This window comes from Podarcis tiliguerta (genome assembly GCF_965153285.1).
Source record: "Podarcis tiliguerta genome assembly, chromosome: 2".
In the NCBI taxonomy this organism is placed as follows: Eukaryota; Metazoa; Chordata; class Lepidosauria; order Squamata; family Lacertidae; genus Podarcis; species Podarcis tiliguerta.
Genome location: NC_139535.1, coordinates 40,390,517 through 40,405,498, shown reverse-complemented (window position 1 = coordinate 40,405,498; position 14,982 = coordinate 40,390,517). Strand labels below are relative to the sequence as shown.

Here is a 14,982-nt window from a genome sequence, read left to right as displayed (position 1 = left end):
AGCACACCCAGCGAGTGGCCAGTGTTAAAGGCAGAGGAGCTTATAGGCCGACGCATATTTATATTTATTACATTGTGGGACCAGGCATGCTTCTACACAACAGACATAGCACTCGGCACTCTTTGTCCATTGCATCCCATCTTCAAATCTTGCACAGTGTCGGGAGCTTTACTCTTCATGCTGGCATAGCCTCCCATTGCATTCTAGCATTTCCTGTAGTTGGGAACATGGACTGTTGTTTCTTGTGACGAGGGAGCACCAAAGATGCAGGGAATTTGTTAAAAAATTGACACCCCACAAGAGAATGTCCTACCATCCCTCCAGAGCAGATCTGGAGGCAGGACATGTTTGGGGGAGAGGGGGCAGTTCTGCTGCGCTCACAGAAGTTGTTCTGTGAATGCAGTGATACAACCATTAGGTCAGACTGCCCTTCAAATCGAGGATGTCTTCGAACAGGGCACTGTTCTCTGTAAAGCAGGACACATGGCCACCTTATTTCTTGCCTCTGTCTTTGAGTTCAATCCACATTAGCTCCCTGCAGGAGAGGGTGCAACTTATGGACAGGCTTCACTCATTTCACTACTTGTTTGCTTAGAGAGGGTGAACAGGCAGGCAGCAACAGGAAAGAGCAAAGTGGAGGAGGAGGAGTAGAGGGAACCAGGGGCTCCAAATATTGGCAGTGGGTCCCCGACTGTGGCCTGGGACTCAAACAGCAGGTGCGCCACAATGCTGATGCCTGGTGCTGACTCTGGCAGTGAAGACAAATGCATGTTTCTAGAGAAATCTCGGTTAAGATCAACCTCCCCTTATGCTTTCTTCTTTCCCTTGGCCAGTCTTCCTTTCAGATACAGAGGCAGGGAAAAACATCAGTGACTCATAAACGTCCGTCAGAAAGATAATCCAATAAAGTAAATTGGACAACAATAATGGCAGCCACACAAGCACTTTGTCTCTGGCTCTTCAGTGTCTGTTGAGGAATGGGCTGGAGTGAGAAAGGGTGTCCGTCTGCTTCAGTTCAAAGAAGGCAGAGCACCTAACCTGAAGCTGAAATTTGCAGCCGCAGAGATGGGGACATCAAATGCTGAAGCAATCTGCATGTCCTAGGCAAATCTCCAAGTAAACACTGTGCCATTTAAAGCACTCACCAGGGACACACAGGCGCTCTGGCACACAGCCACTCAGCAAAATGAGGCGGAACAATTAACAGTGTGTGCTCCTGGTTGTACAGCTCTTGACACCCAAATACCTGGAAGCACTTAAGTGCGAAATCCACCTCATTGCCCCTCTTGGGGAAAGACAAGCTTCTTCTGCCAATTTTTCTGATTGGGAAGTAGAGTATCAGCCCTGCAACTGGGGCCGAAACACCAGATTTGGGTGGACTCGGGCCAGAGAGAAAAGAAAAATTCCCCTTGACAGTCTCAGTAAGTTAATTTTGTTATCATATTTGTGTTGCTGCCATATATGGGGTTGGGAAGAAATTGTCCCTAACTCAGAGTGTCATGTAAGTACAGTTTTTCTCCCTCCTCTGCACCATGAGTAGCTCTAGCCTGAGTCACTGAGATCTCAGTGGGCAGTCTTAAAAGGCCATCAGTCTTAGTATACAAGCATCTGTATACTGTTAGGGGAACTAGCCTTTCTTACTGTTCCCTTTGTTGTAAGGCTTACAGTAATATCAGAAGTTTGTAGGGAAAGATGTAAGACTATTTAAAGTGGTAGGTATCACTAACAACAGCAAGGGTTTTAAGCAATGAGGACTTTTCATCGCTGCTTCTGCTACTTATGGACTAACTCTGTTCTGTTGCAAGCAGCACCTGTAGCAGACACCTGTGTTGCAATTTATTGAATTTTGATTACTGTACCTCTGATTTTCATTTTGCTTTGACTATATTTGAACTGTATGCAGGCTGTTTTGTGGGCAGAGCCCAAATAGCTAAAACACAGCATACAAAAAAACTTTAACTAAGAGGGCTACAGGAATGGATCCTTAGCAAGAGACTTTTGGTGTGTGTTTTTTCCTAACTTACTAGATTTTCCAGGAAAAGGGTAAATGGTTGACATTTTGATGCCAACCATTTTGCATGGATACTGAGAGCCAGTGCTATGCAGTGGTCAGAGTGTTGGACTAGGACCAACCAAGGAGACCAGGGTTCAAATCCCCCCTCAGCCATGAAGCTCATCTGGTTGACCATGGGCCATTGGTCTGATCCAGCAGGCTCTTCTCATGGCCTTGGACCAGCCACTGTCTCTCGCCTAACCTACTTCATAGGGTTGCTGTGGGGTTTAAGTGAGGAGAGGGAGAAGCATATACAGCACCTTGAGCTCCTTGGAGAAAAGGTCAAATATAAATGCAATAAATAAATGGAAAGCTTGTGTGGATGAGCAGCACTGATCTCACAATATGCACCTGTCTGGAAGTACCCTGCCAAAGATATATAACATAAATCCACCAGAACTCGAGAACCTGCATTTACCCACTTTCCTTACGCACCAAGCCAAAGGAAAGGCAACACACCTGAAAAGAGCAATCACTGGTAATCTACCTGAAGGGTGTGCATTGTTTTTCAAGGGTGTCCATTGTCTTTGCAAGAGACTCTTCCTGACAGATACCTTTGTCAAGGGGAATCGAAGAGGGTGGGGTGGGGTGGGAAGAGGAACAACTAAGCGAAGGCACAGGCTTGGACTGCAGCCGCAGTATCCCTCTTGCTCAGCCAATGCAGCCAAAGTGGTTAGCTCTGGGATGGCTTGGGACTTCATGGCTGCCATAATAACCATGGGGCTGTCCCAACATGTCATCAGCTTGACAAATGCTATATAGCTGTGCAAAATGAGGTTTCTGTGCCTTCTACCAAAAGCAATGTTATCTTGCCTCTTCATCTCAGAAAGCAAGTAGCTTGCTTCCAGGGATCCTTCTAATTTATATCCTGAAAAGCAACACCAAACTGAACCAAATGAACTGCTCCAAGCAACCAATGACACATACACACATACACAGCCCACCCTCCCTGGTTATATTTTTGCACCTCTAGACGGAGAATAAAAAGGAGGAGGAAAGCAAACAAGTCATGGAGGGATTTTCTGTTTCTCTAGTCAAACACGGTAAGAGAGCGGTTCAAAAGAGGCTAATTAAATTCCAAAATCCCTGAGCAAATTCATTAATAATGATTTTGAAATAAGCAGTTAACCAAGGAAGCTTTCAAGGTGGGGAATGATTGATATGGGGGAAAAGAGAGGGTGGGTGGGAGAGAGAGAGAGAGAGAGAAGTGGGGAGTAAGGAGAGGAAATCTCCATAATATGTGGGACAAAATACACAAGAGACTTTCCCTGGATCTGCCTGTGAGCTGTGCATATGCAAGAGCCTGTAAAGATGGGGAACACACACAAAATGCCAGAATCAACACAGCCTAGAAGAGACAACATCAACCACTATCATAAAAAGCAAAAACTGAATCCAAGATTTGACACCAATCTAAATGGCCATGCTAAGGTCTTACGCAGCTATAATGTTTTCATTAACCATGGTTAATCTAGCTATTGAAACCATGGTTAAGTATTTGTTACAAGTATGAAACTATAGTTTAAAGTGGATGGGGAAATGATGGTTTGTTTGCACTGAGGTTAGGTCACTTATCTGCTGGAAAGCTGCTGAAGAAGGACTTGTTGATGTCTCCCAATATCCACTCTCTGAGAGCAGAGTTCAGAACATCACACTAAATTGTGCTTTAGTAGTACCTATATATGTTATATCTGCATGCAACACTGAATAAACTGTGAGCAACTTGTGACCTGTAGCTCTCAGACTAATTTCCTGGGGGTGGGGTGGGGGACAAGGAGGGAAAGAGGATTAAAAAAAAAAGTTACTTTTGAAGCCAGGTGTCCTGGTTTCTTAGGTTTTTGTATTTCTCTCTCTCCATCACTACATGAATTTTTTTAGGACAGAGGAGTGAAATCTAGAAAGAGAAGGCAGGCAGGGGTGGGGGTTGCCAGTTTGATTGGCCGTGACTAGCTGCAATTAAAACTATAATTTATTGTCCTGGACTATGAGTATAATTTCAATGCAGAGAATTAAGGTTTTTCTGCTGAGATGGAAATAAAGATTAATTTTTAATTTCCTTTCTCATTGCACATTTAAGAGCAATAGACTCCACAGAAAACTACAGGTCAAAATAGTTTTATGGGAGGGATGACAGTGTTCTGTTGGCGAATAATTTAATGCTCCTGCTGCCTTTTTAATATTTGACTGCAGCTCCCTCATGTGAGACGGAGGCAGTGGATGCTCTGTGCGAGAGTGGGTGCAATGCAGCAGCTAGGTCAACCTGACTTTGACGAGAGAGAGAGAGAGAGAGAGAGAGAGAGAGAGAGAGAGAGAGAGAGATTCGTTCTTCAGCACCTAGGCAAGTGCTAACGCTCCCTGTCATGGTGGAACTTAGTGGAGGCCCATTGGGGTCTCAGCCTGCCCACATCAGCCACCTGCCCCACCTGCCTGCCCTCTATCTTACAACCAGTCCAGAGGGTGGCTCTGCCTGTCAGCTTCCTCCTCCTTAAGTCTTAGGGTGCCCTCAGACAGTCGCCATTTTCCAGGAAGGATTCAAGCACATACCAGAACCTTAGGCTTAGGCAATTAAAGTGGATTTTCCGGCTGGATGGAAAGCTCTCTGCCTTAGATGCTTAATTTGCACTGTTCTTTAAACTATTTTTAGATGTTTTTTATGGTATCTGTATCAGCAATGTCACAAACTCATGTTCTTAGGTTCTGCACTGATCTGGATAAAACAGAATAAGAGGAAGATTCCTGCATGACGCACAGTGTTTTGCTAGACCCCTCACTGCCCCGAAGAAAGTCTGTGTAAGTGTTTGAGGCAGGGAACCAGTAATGCAAGGCACATTAAAGCAGGCACTAATTGTTTCTGCTCCTCTGAACCGGAGGTGGTGGGATTCTCTGGAAGGGAGGATTTTTATATAGATTCAGAAAGGGTTACAGCAGAGCCTTTAAAAGACTGTTTTCGAGATCACTGGCTTCAGTCTCTGGTAACCAACCACAAGGTTTAAGCATTGCCGGAGTGCAAAGCATGGCGTGGATCTCCGGAAATGGCGCTTAGATGTTTGTCTTATCTAAACGAGCTCAGGGCTGAGTAAACTGCTCAGAAGAGAGTGAGTAACCCTGACAAAGCAACCACCTTCTTATCACAGCCTCGAAGAGAACTGAACAGAATCAGGCATCAGAGACTTATCTTCCATATGATGTTAAAAAAAACAGCCCAGGCCTGTCATACTGATTAGCGCCAACTAATTATTTCTGAGGCCCCCCTCTGCATCATTTTTTCGTGTACGCAGCTCAAACCGGCCACATCCTGAGCTATCTGGTCACAGTGTCATTTGCCCAGTGGTATTGTTTTGTACGTCTGGGAAAGCACACAACCAATCTTGGAAAAATTACTTTGCAACAACTGGAACAAGTAACAGGTTCTGGAACATTTGCTGAATTTCTGGATCACTCTGACTTCTGGTTTCAATGCAATGAACAAATCAGCTAGTGCTCTCTGGGCCAATCCCCATTCTATATGACTCCATCTATATATTATAATCATCAACTTTTCAATTTAATTTAATTTTTACTATTCATTTCATTTCTATACTGCTTTATATTTTTAAGAAAAAAATTTCAAAGTGTTTAGCAACACATTAAAATACCAAATAAAACAATCCAGAATGAAACATAATTGTCTATCCTGAATTGTGTGCACTTCAAGCCTTTCACACATTAGGCTTAAACTGATTTTGTGCCCAACTCCTCCTATTTATGCCAATGCCACCTAACTGTGCATAAGGGGGGGGGGCAGGCATTTGTGATGCAAATGAGCATTCTGACCCGTGAAAGGTTTCTATTTTCCTTGCAAAGCCAGCTGTAGCAAGATCCCTCATGAAGGCTCATGTGCGAAACTGGCCCTTTGGTGTGCTGAGATGCTCCAGATCGTAGGTGCACAGCCAGTCCTACAAAGCAAGGATACAACACTCCTTCAAGCAAACACTGGATATCATCCATTGCAGGTCAATGCCTAATGAAAGTCCCACCTCCTAAATCATGGGTGGCTAACCTGTTAGGCTCCAGCTCCTATCATCTCCAGCCAATGTGGTCTATGGCCTGATATGATGGGACTTGGAACTCAACAACAGGTTGGCTGCCTCTGTCCTAATGCTTCTGTTGCACTAAATGGATAAGAAACTAGGGACAACTTTGCCAGTTCAGATTTCCATCAAGCCCAGCATCCCACTTCCCATAGTAGGGATACTATCAGGAAGTCTTTGAGCAGAGCATGAAGGTAATAAATAGCTGTCCTTCACTGTTGTTCCCCACCTTCCCACCTGCAATGGGAATTCAGTATCATGCTGCCTCTGTTCATGGAGATTCCATATAGCCATCATGGTCATCGCCAGACCTATCTTCTGCAAATTTCCCTAACCATCTAGTCATTTAACTGGTGACCATCATCACACCTTGTGGTCGTGAACTCCACTCATTAGTATTGGGTTGTGTGAAGAGCTACACTCTTCAGACCGCCCTGAATGTTCTGCCACTTAAGTTTCTTGGGGAGCAGTTTGTCACTGAAAAGCTATAGCCTGTTCTGTACCTTGAAGCCTGCTCCAGGAGACCTCCAGTGCAAAAACAAGCAGAAACCCTCGCATCGCAACAGGTCACTCTGGCCTGATTCACACACATAACGGAATGCAGCACAATGGTATAACCCCAATAGAGCTGGTGCTTGCTGTATTTCATTTGGCTTAAGGAGATAAGTGCTTTACTAATTAGAGGGTACCATAGTTATGCGCTGTGCACTGATTAGAAATAAGTTCTATCCTACCCTGGAGAACCTGCAGTCCAAATTCTGACATATCTTGATAAGGGATGTTAAAGCCCTTCTAGAAGAGAAGATGGACACGGCAATGTGATCTCACGGTCATTCTGCTTGTTATTTCCTAAATCTTGCAAGTTTTATTTTTTTATTTTTTTCTTATTAAGAGTCCTGTTCCTCAGGACCTTCTCTAAGAGCTAAGAAACATGATCCACAGAATCACATGGTGCAACTCTTGCTATGGTGTGCTAGTTCAGGCTATACTGGTGTATGATTAGGTTTGACTGCTCCCCACCCCCACACATATACATTTTCTGGCTTTAGAAACCAAGCACATCAAGGAAAGAGAAAGGTTATGGCTTAGCTCAGGCACTATACAACCTGTGATCCATCAGTTCTTCCTGAGAGTCCTCCAGTTTGGCCTTGACAACCCACCACCACCTGGTTTGCATGCAGCAGAACCAGGGGGTTTGATGAGCCCACTGGTAGGCTTTTGATTTAGATACCCATTATGTTCAGCTTGGTTCAACATCTCCAAATTATGACCCAAACGTCTTTGCATCACATTCAGGCAGTTTTACTAGGAAGTGCTAACTCTTTTTTAAAATCTATCTTGTTAAACCAACAATCCAATCCAACCAATACAATCCAACCAGCTAAACAAAATAGTACATTAGCTTTGGAAGCTGATTTTTCCAGCAACCACACCTTCATTTGGAATCTTTCATGCCATCTTTGGAACCCAAACACCCACCCTATCCTTTGGATATCAAATTATAAACAATTATTTTGAGGTCCAAATAGTCCTTGCTGTGCTTCAAGCCACAATTCACAATACACAGGTTTGGATCCTTACATTCACATATGAAATAACATGGGAAAGGGTGGGCAATGTTAAATCCAAATCAGCTCAGTGTTACTTCCTGGCTGTCCACCCCTCTCTCTCATCTTCCACTTTGCTTCTTTTCTGAAGTACCTATTGGACTGGTCAGCATCTCTTATGTCCACATCCAGCATTGTGGAGCTCCTCCAATATATGCTGCCAGGATATAATATTATACCATAAAGGGAATCTTTGCACCTTGTTCAAATAGCTCTTGTCATTTGCATATGAAAATCTTCCCTTCTAAGAATGTAAATAATAATTGAGAGAGAAGACGAAAAAGAAAAAGATAGGTTTGTGGATGGAGGGGAGGTTGTGTTGAGAGGGAAAGAGAAATGAAAATTTTGTTTGCAAAAATTCTGGACTGAATTAACAACAGATGATGTTTACACAGAAGCTTAGCCAAAGGAGCTGTGCACAGCTCAGCACCTTCAGCACACAAACTTCCCAATGATCAAGCAGCTCCTCTGCATTGTTAAAAGTGCCTGTAGGACAAGAATCAGAGAGAGGGGCCCACAGCCAGCAAATAAATTCTTAATACTGGAGCCCATTTTCCACTTGGAATGCTTGGCAGTCAACAGAGGCTGCTATGAGTCACAAAACTCCGACCAACTCACGTCCATACGAGTTTTATTCTGATCAGATGAGACTGCAGGAGCATAAAGGGCAAGCGTCTGGCCTTTGTGAGTTGGTCAGATATTTGCATCCTGAGGAGAATTCAAACAAAACTTGCCCAAGTGCTCATTTCAAGGCCACATAACTTTATGTGGCAAGCCGCCAGTTCAGACCCTCCAAGTGTCCCTATATTGCAAGGACAGACCCAAATTTACAGAAGCCGTCTCGGTTTCAGATTTGATACTGGAATGCCCTGCTTTTCCTTACGATGTCCCTATTTTCATCGGGAGAAATGTTGGAGGCTATGCCAGCTAAGAACCAGAAAAGAGCCATCAAGTAGTGAACTCTATGGTTGGCCTGCTGAAGGAAGTTATCCTCACGATGCACGTTATTTTCAACCATGAATGTTGTTGGCCCTGAGTAACACCACCAGAGCTGTGTGGCACGAGAAGGAATCAAGGGGGCGGGCACAGAATGCAAAATGTTAATGTGGGAACAAGGCTCTATGTGGAACTTTAATTTGGGGTTGGGACAGAGAATTTTGCACAGATTGACACTTATTACCGAAAAGAGAGCAAAGACAGGTTTCATAGGAGAGTACTTTGCTTTTAAATATGTATTTTCCCCCTTCTAATACAGCAGAGCAACAAGGTGGGGAAACCCAGCTCAGACATGAAAGATAAAGTCTTTAAAAAACAGCAACAGACACCCACAAAAGATACGGGTGGGGAAAGAAAACAGAGATCTGATTAAAGCTCATGAATCAGCACGGCACCAGAAGACACTATCTCTAAACCGGAGGCCCTTTCCTTTCCCCTGCATCGTTTTCTCCCCGTTTCTACAGCAACAACACCCACTTTCCCCTCCAACTCTACCCACCCTCATGCCCATGTCCAGATTGAGGTTGATAATGGGGAGCACTCACACTTGGGGTTTGCAGGATGAAGGCCTCAGTTCGTTCGATTAGAAAAACTGTTGCTTCATCACTTTTGGGCTCACAGCTCTTCCCCGTTTCTTTGTCAGTTTTCTTCACCTGCCTATTTCTGGTTTGGTGGGGTGGAGGGCTCCCTTGGTTCTTGCCGTTTGTGGAAGCAGGTAAATGGGAACTGAAAGGGTTCCTTGAGATAAGAGGGCAGAGAGCTTAACGAGATCTGATGTTTGGCCTGCCAAGCACACTTCTAGAACATTCTTGCCACTGGCTTTATGACATCAGTGGCTGGCTCCACCCAACTGAATTTGTAGCTTGCCCTTAAAAAAAACTTCTTATAATTAACCCCCTTCTCCTTAAGCAAAGCTTTTCTCAGAACACACTTGCTGAAATTAATGAAGCTTAAGTTAGATACATCTGTTAACTTCATTGGGCCTACTTTGTATAGGACTAGTATTGGATACAACCTGTTGATCTTTCTTTTGGGTCTGGGTTGTACTTGTGAAGAAGTGAGCAGGCGAATCTGGGAGCTTTTGAAAGCAACGGAAAACAAGCTGTGAAGTAAAAGGCTGTATTCTGTATCTCCTCCCCTGCAATCATATTTCAAGATAATATCTTTTTCAACATTACTTAAAATACAGCAGTTAGATATGTTCAACCAATCAACATAAAAAGCTCAAAAAGCCTCTTCTTATGTAAGCATGGCTGTGGGTCTCCTCAAACCCATCCATTTTGAGAGAATGCAGAAATCCATCTACTTTATTTTATTTGTAACAATCCCTTTATAAACTCAATAGTTTTTCGAGACAGATGAATGCCAATAAGTGAACTGTTTTTTGGTGTAAGTTTTTCTCTCTGTGTGTTCTTACCACCTTTTTGACCTCTCATACTACTTCACAACACTCCAGAACTGTGTATTTTACAATAGCTTCACTTTCACCGCCCTCTGATTTATGTTTACCGTATGCTGTCATAGTACTGCAGCTCTTAATCTAGAGCAGGGATGGGGAATGTGGCCCTCTAGGCTTCTCTCTCTGGCCCTCAAGGCTCTCCTCACTGGCCCCACTTGGATTGCGTTTCCCTGGTTTGAATGTGCCCTTGAGCTCCGTCAATGCTTCTTCCTTGCTTGGATGCAGGACAGAGACCAGTGTGCAGAAATAAATCTGCTGTCCAAAAATTGAACATTTGTTGCTCCCCTCACTTGCTTATTGCCTAGCCCACCATAGACATGTTGCCTAGAAGGGAAGGTGGTGCTCAGTCTGGGAAAGGTCCTACCCCCACCGATCAAGAACCCATTGTTCCCCCTCCATGTCTATGAATGCGGCTTTTGTTGTCTTCCAATTTTATTCTTACGGGGTTTTCACCATTCTTGGATTGCCCAATCCTGGATCAACTCATTGTTTGTTTGTTTTTTAAATCCCTTCAGTCTTGTCAAGAAGTACAGACTTGCTGCTTCCTCCTCCTCACGCATCATCAATACTTTACTCAGTGAAATTTCACATTTCATTTCCTGTGTTCTCTCCCATTGATGGCTGCTTTTGCCTCTACTTTTCATCATAGGCTGGTGCTTATCGATAAAGCCCTGTTACACGGGGAATAATACTATTTCCCCATCTGATCCTAAATTAATGTAAGAAATAGCCTTTCTCAGGTTTCATCATCATTATTTTTCTTCCTAAATATGGCTCTCTTCATTTTCACACACACTTGTACCTCTCCTCAAGCTCAGAACAGTAACAAATGAGTAAGGTATTTCCTCGCCTAATATATATTGGAGACTTCTCAGGGCAGTGAGAAAATCTGGACAAGTGTTTATACAACAGTAGAAATATTAGCAAATATTGCAATGGGTCTGGCCGTGCAGAAGGCCTTGTTACTGCTTATACTCCACAGAATTAAAAGGGCACTTTCCAGGCTTCATTTTTCTTGGCATTAATGTGAAAATACTCTGTGTATATGCTTGGGTCGGGCGCTCAACAAATAAGCTGTTCAAAAGGGGACATATACAAACCTTATGAAAATAACTTGGAGGATCTCGGGTATTCCTGCCAAGCCCAACTTCAGCCTCATGTCTGATAGCTTAAGGCCTTCTTTCCATTGGCTTAGGGCCACCACAGAGTAACTTTATAATCTGCATGTTATCTAGCCCAGCTGTTGGTGTTTGCCTACACATGGGCAGGCCTTATTTGTGAGCCAGGACTGCGGCGATCCCAGGGCTGCAACAGGATGGACGCCTCACGTTACAGTTCAGGTACTTTGACAGAATTCCAGGGCTTGAGGGGGCCTCAGTTCCTGCAGATTGGATTCGCAGTGCATGGGGAAAGGTGAAGGTGGAAGGTAAAAGAGGCACCATAGCCCTGGCTTACATATACACCAATGTGAGATGCAAAGAAGGACTGGAAACATGAAGCGGAACATTTCCTGAGGTGTTGCCATCTTTGCATTTGTGGGTGAAACGATGAGGCTGAAACTATGGAAGCTACTAAAGCAAAACCATATTCTGCCTTGCCCACACCTAGGGGGTCTAAAATAGGGGTGGGAGGCCCAGGGGTCAAATGTGGTTCTCCAAGCTTCTCTGTTTGACCCTTGGGACTCTTCCTGGCCCACATTCCTCACTTCCCTTGCTTTGCACCTTCCTTTTTGCCTGGCTAGAATGTGTCCCTGAACTCTGATAATGCCCCCTGCTTCTCTGGATGAAAGATAGGGGGCGTGTAAGTGCACAGAAGCAACTCTAATGTACAAAGAGAAAAATTACATTTGCTGCTCCACCTGCTATAGCCTCTGGCCCCGCCCACCACTGACATGTGGCTCCTGGAAAGTTGCCCTGAATAGCACCACCAGTTTTCAATGCACCGAAGAATGCTGCTCAATTTTTAAATAACCCCATATCTTGCAATATCTTCTGAAATATATTGGGGCTCGAGTTACACCCCTCTCTCTGGATGGATAGATAGATAGATAGATAGGCCACGGTCTGCCTCGGGAAACAATGGAGGAGTGTGCCTTTGGGGGTGAGGTCAAGCTTTTGGAAGGTTGCAGCACCTGCTGTGGCTGATATGGGAGAGACATGTTTTGTTGCAGCTGGGGCAGATGAAGGTATCCAGTTCTGTCGCTGCAGATGCACCATGGCGTTTCTTCTCTCTGTGCTCCTCCCAGCGGACATTCCTGCTCTGGTCACTGCTATGGATACATGACTTGACTGCCTGTCTCCAGGCGATGTGGTCTGCGAGGGATACACACACACACACACACACACACACAGAATGTATGTATGTATGTATGTATGTATGCGTATATAGTATGTATACTATCCATCTATATAGTATGTATGTATACACACACACACACACACACACACACACACACCTTTAACCAGCAAACAAAAGGAGAGACTTTGTATTAGGAGTGCCTCCAGCAAGCCTAATGTGCAAGTCTTCATTCATTCCTTCATTCATTCATTTAACTTTGTATACTACCCTTCATCCAAGATCTTAGTTGTAAGGACTTCAGTACTCCTCAGGTGGGGAGGAGCTTTGCGGCAAGGAGTTTTAGTGTGCAAGCACACACACACACACACACAGAGAGAGAGAGAGAGAGAGAGAGAGAGAGAGAGAGTGTCAGATTTGTGCACCTGCTTAGGAGTGGATACTTTGCTCCACATTTTCTGTAGTGGGAAAAGAAACCTGAGGGTTTTGGGTTCTTTTACCTGACAGCTTCGTACAATCCAGCCAGTGTAAGGTATAATGGAGCCTTCCCCCCTCGCCACCCCTTGCTTCTCAGATCTCAGGAATATGTGCCAGAAGCCTGTCAACTTGTTAAAAGTACATTAATGCAAATACCAGAGCTTTCAGTTATGTTTATGCTAATAGAAAGCCTCCTGCTCTGTGACAGGCCCGAGTGAAGACTCAGGAACAGGAAAATTAATTCCAGCTGTTGAAATTGATTTTTATTTTTATATAAAAAAAACCCACTAGCTTAATAATAAATAAAAACACCAACACACACACAATTCCAAAATTCAGAACAAAACAAAACTGGAAGTAAGTGTGTGGGGTATGCACTAAATCATGTTTACAGAAATAAAAGCCGAACAGGTTCTCCTCTTGGGAAGAAACCTTCCAAATTCAATCAAGGGTGGTTAGAAGAAAGCTCCGGCCTGTTATCAGGTTGTAAAAGTGTAGATTAACCTGAAAAAAAGAATTTGCTGGGTTGCTCAGCCTGCATTTGGGAAAGAAAAGGCTAGCTTTTCATTTTTCTTTGTAGGAGCATTTTGTTTTAGATCCCTTGCATCTAATCCATTGACAGGGAGACCAAATCCTAGCTGCTGTGGAACAGACCAATATTTTAGAGACAGATAATGTTTGCATATCACAAGTTTCTCAACAATTCCTCTGCCCACCCTTTTCTCTCTCTTAATATATTGGCCTCTGTGGGGTGAGACAGGAGTTAAGTGGCCAGGTCCCTTATTTCAGCTACAGCCTCTGATCAGTGTCTGGGTGAAATGAAATCTTCCGAGCTTGATATGGTTTATCTAGGCTAGCCTGTGTTCACATTCAGGCATCTATCACTCTCAATAACTTCTGCAATAACACTGAGGAAAATTCACTGGGATTTAGTTTTTAGGCGAGTGCTGCACAATAAACTAAATCAAGTGCCAAGCGGTGGGGAATGAGTGGATAACTGCTATGCGAATTCTCACTGTGCATGTTGTGTTGTGACTCTTTGGAGGACCAGAGGGTCCCAAGGTCCCTTGCATAAGGCAATGTTCAAATCCTAAATATTCTGTTCAATTAACAACAACAACAACAATTTTATTATTTATACCCCACCCATCTGGCTGGGTTTCCCCAACCACTCTGGGTGGCTCCCAACAGAGGACTGAAAACAGAATAAAACTTCAAACATTAAAAACTTCCCTAAACAGGGCTGCCTTGTTTTAGGGTTAGGGTAGGGATAGCCAATATGGTGCCCAACTGTCAGAAGCTGGAGTGAGGCAAAGGTCGTCAATAAAAAGCATGGTGTCAGTGAAGTTAACTCTTAAAGAAACCAAAACAGTGCAGTCCTAGTGATTCCAGCAACTCTTTCCAGTAGGTCTTGCCCCAATGAGGCAGTTGAGAGGACTGAAGGCCCCCATCTTCCCACTGCTCTCTAAGGCTCCTCCTCTCCAGGGTCTTTCCCAAGCAGCCACAAACAGGAGGGGAAGACTCCCTGGATTCTTCAGCAGCCTGTCTCAACTCTGCCTCTTGGTCGGCCTCCGCTTCAGCCTCTGCTTCAGCCTTGGAGTCTGCACTGCTCTCTGACACAGTCTCTTCCTGCTCACTAAACCCTGCTACCTCTTCTGCTTCTGACACCTCCTCCTCCCAGTCTGCTCGCTCTGACCACACATCATCGTCCTACCACCACTCCCCTGGCTCTGAGTCTTCTTCCCCCGCTGGTGCCTCCCTCCACTCCCTTGTATCCACTCATGACACCACCACATGTACTCCAACTTCCGCCATATACAGCCAGAATGGCCAATGGTAGTCCAACAGTATCTGGAGGGCACCATGTTACCTAGCTCAGGTTAGGGGAAAACAAATCTGACAGGTGAGTTATTTAATCATCTGATTTTCACAGGTTTTCAAATACTACCCTAGGCCTGCTTCACCTTTGATTGCACTGCACTTGATTGCTGCTTACTTGCTAGCCGTCCACATGTGTATAGTATT

General features: G+C 44.3%; 1 protein-coding gene across 1 annotated transcript in view; it reads right to left on the bottom strand.

The window, feature by feature from the left end:
- The window catches only part of EEFSEC (eukaryotic elongation factor, selenocysteine-tRNA specific), a 251,422-nt gene that overhangs the window by 13,624 nt on the left and 222,816 nt on the right, over window positions 1–14,982 (bottom strand). Inside the window, exons 14-15 of the mRNA XM_083418565.1 lie at window positions 10,236–12,805; window positions 9,272–9,864 (exon numbers count right to left, since the gene is read on the bottom strand). The gene's annotated coding sequence lies outside the window, so the exon portion shown is untranslated. The remainder of the gene's footprint in view (window positions 1–9,271; window positions 9,865–10,235; window positions 12,806–14,982) is intronic.